Genomic DNA, 7,392 nt, shown 5'->3' with positions numbered 1-7,392 from the left:
AACAACCTTTCCATTCGCGAGTTCTTTTGAACAGTTGCTGACAGTCTCAACCTGACGGTGTGTGACAGCGAATGAGGAGGAGGGAGAAGTTCAGATCCCACTCTGGTTGGTCAGTGTGAGTCGGCCTGATTTGCATCGATTTCCTCCCCGGTGTGAATGGCCCTATAACTGGGCTCCACCGACAGCGATGGCCGGTCAGTCATAAATCCATCGGCAGAAGGGAGGCAGGAAGCTGACGGGCAGCAACGATGCGGACGCTGTGCTTTTTCTGGTCTCTGGCAGTGTGTCTGGGCTGTAAGTACAGGCAGCAAGTCTGCACCGCCAGCGGTGGCTGATGTGGGTCGTGGGGTCACATTAAAGAGTCAATGGTTAAAGTTGAATTCCTGATTTTTCACAGCTGGAGAGTCCCAGACTCCGACCGTGTCGGTGAGTCCAGGAGCCACGGCCACGCTGAATTGTGACATCGGAACAAAGGAAGGCCAAAATGTGTATTGGTACAAGCAGACACCGGGAACAGCTCCACAATAGATTCTCTATTACTATTTTTCCTGGAGTAACCCAAGCTACGGCCCTGGGTTTAACAGCGATCGTTTCACGTCGATAGCCAACAGCGCCGGCCCCGTTTACCAGTCGATCGTAAACAGCTTGGAGCTGAAGGACGCTGCCGTCTATTATTGCTGGAAGTGTTTTTTATCGGGTAGTACTTAGTTATCACAGTGAAAGAAGGTAAAACAAAAACTGGGGTCAGCAGACATAATACACTTCACATCGTTGTATCGGATGGAAACATTCTCATCAATCACTCTTCATACAGCCACTTTAATTGTACCCATGATACGGTATTTTCCAATGGCAATCTTGCCATATTTGGAAAGTTTCCGAATCCCACCGCCCACTATCGAGTGTTTGATGTCGTTTAATGTCAGTCTGTCGATGCGGCGGTGAGTTCAACCCCTCCAGTCCCTCACAGACCGGGACAGAAGGGATGTGTGAAGTCTGGTTTCATGCTGACACGGAGACGTCTGACCGTGTTTTCTGCCTGATTATGGTCCTGGGTAATTGTATGGACTGCTGCCCGGAATCAAGTCAAATCAAGTCGCTTTTTGTTGTCATTTCGACCATAAACTCCTGGTACAGTACACAGTAAAAACGAAACAACGTTCCTGCAGGACCTTGGTGCTACATGAAACAACACAAAACTACACTAGACTATGTGACACACTAGACAAGGTAAAACAACACAAAAACTACACTAGACTACAGATCTACACAGGACTACATAAAGTGCACAAAACAGTGCAGGGCAGTACAATAATTAATTAATTAATGATTAATAAACAATGGGCACAGTAGAGGACAAATTTCAATATAATAATAAATGATGTAGATGTCAGTCTAGACTCTGGGTATTGAGGAGTCTGATAGCTTGGGGGAAGAAACTGTTGCACAGTCTGGTCGTGAAAGCCTGAATGCTTCAGTACCTTTTGCTAGATGGCAGGAGGGAGAAGAGTTTGTATGAGGGGTGCATGGAGTCCTTCACAATGCTGTTTGCTTTGCGGGTGCAGCATGTGGTGTAAATGTCTGTAATGGCGGGAAGAGAGACCCCAATGATCTCAGCTGACCTCACTATCCGCTGCAGGGTGTTGCAATCTGAGATGATGCAATTCTCAAACCAGGCAGTGATGCAGCTGCTCAGGATGCTCTCAATACAACCCCTGTAGAATGTGATGAGGATGGGGGGTGGGAGATGGACTTTCCTCAGCCTTCGCAGAAAGCAGAGATGCTGCTGGGCTTTCTTGGCTATGGAGCTGGTGTTGAGGGACCAGGTGAGATTCTCCACCAGGTGAACACCAAGAAATTTGGTGCTCTTAACGATCTCAACTGAGGAGCCGTCAAGGTTCAGCGGAAACTGGTCACTCCCTGCTCTCCTGAAGTCAACAATTATCTCTTTTGTTTTGTTCACATTCAGAGACAGGTTGTTGGCTCTGCACCAGTCCGTTAGTCGCTGCACCTCCTCTCTCTAGGCTGACTCGTCGTTCTTGCTGATGAGACCCACCATGGTCGTGTCATCGGCAAACTTGATGATGTGGTTCAAGCTGTGTGTTGCAGCACAGTTGTGGGTCAGCAGAGTGAACAGCAGTGGACTGAGCAAACAGCCCTTGGGGGTGGGGGTGATCGTACTCAGTGTGATGGTGTTGGAGATGCTGCTCCCGATCCGGACTGACTGATGTTTCCCAGTCTGGAAGTCTAGGATCCAGTTGCAGAAGGAGGTGTTCAGGCCAGCAGTTTCAGCTTTCCAACCAGGTGCTGATAAATGATTGTGTTGAATGCTGAACTGAAGTCTATGAACAGTTTTCGAACGTACGTGTCTTTTTTTGTCCAGGTGGGTGAGGGCCAGGTGGAGGGTGGTGGCGTCGTCTGTTGAGCGGTTGGGACGATACCCGAACAGCAGGGGGTCCAGTGAGGGAGTAGCAGGGTCTTGATATGCCTCATGACGAGCCTCTGAAAACACTTAATGATGATGGATGTGAGTGCAACGGGACGGTAGTCGTTGAGGCAGGACACTGAAGACTTCTTCAGCACGGGGACGATGGTGGCGGCCTTGAAGCACATTGGAACGGTGGCGCTGCTCAGGGAGATGTTGAAGATGTCAGTGAGAACATCTGCTAGCTGGTCTGCACATCCCCTAAGCACTCTGACAGGAATATTGTCTGGTCCAGCAGCCTTCCATGGGTTGACCCTGCATAGAGTTTTCCTCACATCGGCCACGCTAAGACACAACACTTGGTCATTGAGAGGAGGAGTGGTCTTCCTCGCTACCACGTCATTTTCCGCCTCGAAACGAGCGAAGAAGTTGTTCAACGCGTCTGGGAGGGAGGCATCACCCGCACAGTCAGGTGATGTTGTCCTGTAGTTGGTGATGTCCTGACTGCCCTTCCACATGCCGCGTGTCGCCGCTGACCTGGAAGTGGCACACTGTGTGGTGTTCGGCCCAGGGACTAAGCTCTTTGTTACAGGTAAGTGTCTTGAAAATATCTCCTGCAATAACCACGGGATAAATACGGTCACCCAGCAATTCATAAGTTTTTCGTTATAATTTCCTAGCTAATGTTACAGTGGAAATGTTGATTTACAATCTAATCGTGTTCGTGTCCAGCATCAGCTTTACTTGTTAGAGTTGTGTTCGGTGAATTGTTTCCGTCTTTTAATGAATCATTTCCCTTTTCGGTTGTGTTTTCGGACGAACCATGATTTAACACTTTTTGTTTATTGGTGCTTTCCCTGCTCTCGTGTTAGTTTGTCAGTTTTTGTGGTGGTTTCACAGGAAGGAACGTGAAGGGATCCAGTGAAGGGACACAGTGGGACTTGAGGAGTCAGTGGGGTCCGGACATTCTACCGTGGTTGTCAACACAGTAGAATGACCAGTTTCAAGTCATTGTTTAGGACTCTCCAACGAAACAGCCCTCGGACTTCCGCTGAATTTCCAGTGAGGGTGGAACTCTCGTCCTTCACCATCTGATAACAGAACCTCTCCCACTGCCCAGTCCTTGCCTCCTTTCTCCTGCCCTTGAGCAATACTCCTTTCCGAGAACCACTGTTCAGCGATCCCTGTCACTACACCGACTTTGGCCAGAGCTCCGATTCTGGGATCTAACCTCCCGTCCCTCACGGTGAGTGGGAACCGAATCATCGACATCACAGATCACAGAGCGACCTACCCCGCCCCGCTCCATGGAGCTCAGGACCGCGCAATCGGAGCCCTCGCCCACTAGGGCAAAGCAGATCATGAGATGTTTAACCTCCCAACAGCGGCGGAGCAATTAATGGTGGGGTGGAGGGATGAGGAGCAACGTGTCACGGATGGCACGGAGAGTGGGCACATTAAACTACTCCGGGGCGCTTTGATGTCATTGGGTCTTCAATTCCTGAACGACTCTGCGCCAGAAAGCCTCACCGGTTGGAGTAGATCTCTAGTTTTTGCGTGTTGATCAATATGCACTGCCCCCCATGGGCACTGTCCTGTCCCTCCGTGAGACTCTGGGCCCCACTCAATGAAGCTGAAACCTTTTAGTCATGATTCTGAAAAACTGTGAACTAATGGGAGTTATTCCGCATCTTGAAACACGTTTCTTTTGTTCTCGTTCCAGCTCAGCACATACCGGACCCTTCAGTGAAACTGTTTGGGCCGTCAGTCGAGGAGATCTCGGCTAGAGGATCGGGCACCTTAGTTTGCCTGGTCAGTAAATTGTCGATAGGCTTCCCTGTCGTCAGCCGGACAGTGAACGACAGTCCGACGAGCAGTGAGGTGCAAACCAGCGGGGTGACTCAGAACGCGGACAAAACCTTCAGTCTCAGCAGCTACCTGACGGTGCCCGGCGCAGACTGGAGCAGTGGGAAGAGGTACTCCTGCTCAGTTCAACAAGGAGCAGCCTCGACAATATCCGCAACAGTCACACAATCCAGCTGTTAAACAGAGCGCGGCTTCGGCCTAGTTTGTCCCCTGATTAACGGGAGATCACCGATTTGTATCTTTCACCTCTACCACTCTTACTCGCTCATCCCTGTACTTCCCTTCTCTTCCGCTCTCTGTAGTTTCCATTTTGATGTTGGAATATTTGTACCCGAGGCTAATTTTTCTCTTTTTCCTACTGAGAGGCCACACGATGTTGAAGCGGACAGTTACTTATCTTCTGGAAATTTCAGGCGGTGAATGGTTTTCTCTGAAATTGAGTTTGGATTCATTAGAATTATTAATAAATGTTTTTGTGATTTGTCGTCAGGATCAGACTGACAGACGGTAACGGTGACTATCTACCAATAAATATGATCAGTGCAGGAATGATTTCCATGTGTGTGTTTCGTCATCTTTCGTGTTTTTCCTATTCTAACATCGAGTGGGAGGAGGGAAGAGAGAGGAGACACGTCTCTCTGCTCTGGTTCGAGTCCTGGTTTCCTGAAGTTTAGGAAATCTCTACGGCAGCCTTGAACACCGAATTTCAGCACCGAAGGACGGGAAGTTCCATTGTGGAAAGATTCGGGGTCAAGGTGGTGGTTGACTGTTAGGCTGCGATGTAAAATTAGAACAAAGCAGTTGGTTTTGGGAAGGTTGATAAAGGAAATGAAATTGAACGTGGCTGGAAATAATCAGTTTCTGGGGCAGCACTGATAGAGAGAGGAATAAATTGTATGTACGTTCTGGGCTAATGAGGTTTTTCCAGAAATTACCAATACTGACACAAACTAGAAAGTCTGGGTATCTGAAATGGTTGGGTCACAAGGAGTGTAAACTTCCCAGTAATAAGTTGAATTACTGTTCCTCAACTATCTATTGGGTGATGGTATGCAGCTACCGGAGTCCAGAGACACAGTAGTTCAGGATTTATTTTACACTAGCTACTGCTCCCCTTGCCACTACTCTCCCAGTCATACCCTCGCCCTCCCTCTCGTCTCCTTCCCACTCCGATCAATGCTTCCTCGGCTGAACCCTCACCCTCTCTCGATCTGTAGCGCCACTGCATTCATTTCCCAAATCCTGTTCCGATTTTGGCCCTTCCCCTCCCTCCCCAGCAACTCACTCAGAGCCCACTACCGCTGACCTCTCCCTCACCCCCTTGTCGTTACTTCGATGGACGTGGTAGTCACCACTGGGCGATTCAGTCCGGGATTTCAGATAATGGCAGCTTCCCTGCTGCTGTTCATACTGAGGAGCATGAGAGTGGTGGCAGAGGGAGGAAGAGTGTGTGTCTGTTCTGAGGAAGAGAGATACTGAGAGAGGGAAGAAGAGATGGATAGGATGGATAGGGAGAGGGAGTGACAGAGAAACAGCTGATAGCGAAGTGGGGATGAGAGAGAAAAACGCCCAGGAGACAGAAAGGTGGAAAGGGAACCAGTTGGGAGAGGGGTGGGGTGGGTGACAGAGGGTGAGGTAAAGAGAGACCCAGCAATCCTGGTACAGCTGGCAGTTTGATCTCTGCCATTTGCACTTCCATAGAAAGGTAGAGTTCAGGGGAATTCCCAGGTTCAACTTCCAACAGCATAGACACTGCAGCACTGAGTTCCTGAGAAAGAAAGACTAATGCCTCGTAAAGCCTCAACATTACATCCTCTCAAAAGGAATGCTAGAATTGCAATTGCCTTCCTTACTACTGACTTACCCTGCAAGTTTGTCTTCAGGGAATTCTGCACAATGACTCCCAACTCCCTTTTCACTCCTGATTTGTGAACTTTTTCCCCTGTTAAGAAAATAGTCTAAACCTTTCTTCCTTTTCCCTAAGTGCATAGCCAAACATCTCCCTATGTCTTCCATCTGCCACTTCTTTGCCCATTTTCCAAATCTGTCAATGTCCTTCCGCATACTCCCTGCTTCCTCAACACAACCTGCCCCTCCACCTATCTTTGTATTGTCCGCGAACTTTCCCATACAGCTATCAAGCTCATCATCTAAATAAATCATTGATACAGAAATGGAAAAGAAGCGGTCCCAACACTGACCCCTGCAGAACAACACCAGTCATGGCAGTCAACTACTAAAAGCCCTCTTTATTCCCACACTTTGCCTCCTGTCAGTCAGCCAATCTTCTATCCGTGTGCTCTTATCAAAGGCCTCTGAAAATCCAAGTCAAAAACCATGCACTAACTCTCCTTAGCCGATCCTGCTCTTATTTATTCAAAGAATTCCAACAGGTTTTTCAGGCAAGATTTCCCATTGAGTTAATCATGCCGATTTTAGCCTGTTTTATCATGTGTCTCTAAGTACCCCAAAACCTCACCCTGAAGAATGGACTCTAACATCTTACCAACCACCAAAGGCTGACAAACTGGCTTAAAATTTCCTGTCTTTTACATCCCTCTCTTCTTAAAGAATGGAGTAATATTTGCAATTTTCCAGTCCTCCAAAACCATCCCAGAATTTAATGATTCTTGAAAAATGACTGCTAATGCCTCCACAATCTTTAAGCTACCTCTTTCAGAACCCTGTGGTGTAGTCCATCTGGATCAGGTGACTTATCTACCAGGTCCAGGTAGCTTATCTGAATCCTGCATTCTGTGTTTCTATTGAAAGGAGCACTGGTGAGATTACATCTGGTATACTGCAAACACTTTCGAATTCCTTTTGCCATCTGCAATATTACTAATCAGCCGCTCTGTATTTTCATCCAAGTCATTTGCTGTACATTGGAAAAACAAACCAAGGTCCCAGCACTGATACCTGTGGAACACCAATGACCATAGCCCTCAAATGGGATATTGCCCCTCCTCTGTCTTTTATGGCAAACTAATTTTAAACCCAGTCCACAAAGTCATCATGGGTCCAATGTAAATTAATCTTCTGCATCAGGCTATGCTGAAGGAGCTTATCAAATGCCTTCCTAAAATTTATGTAGACAACAT

The 7,392-nt window shown here is 47.9% G+C and overlaps 1 pseudogene; it reads left to right on the top strand.

Moving 5' to 3' along the window:
* The first annotated feature begins 248 nt into the window (after positions 1-248).
* LOC140740374 (immunoglobulin lambda-1 light chain-like) lies at positions 249-4,811 on the top strand (annotated as a pseudogene).
* Positions 4,812-7,392: the final 2,581 nt, after the last annotated feature.

This window comes from Hemitrygon akajei, chromosome 16, assembly GCF_048418815.1.
Source record: "Hemitrygon akajei chromosome 16, sHemAka1.3, whole genome shotgun sequence".
Classification (NCBI taxonomy): Eukaryota; Metazoa; Chordata; class Chondrichthyes; order Myliobatiformes; family Dasyatidae; genus Hemitrygon; species Hemitrygon akajei.
Note: the sequence above shows the minus strand (reverse complement) of the source record. Positions and strands in the feature narration are given on the sequence as shown.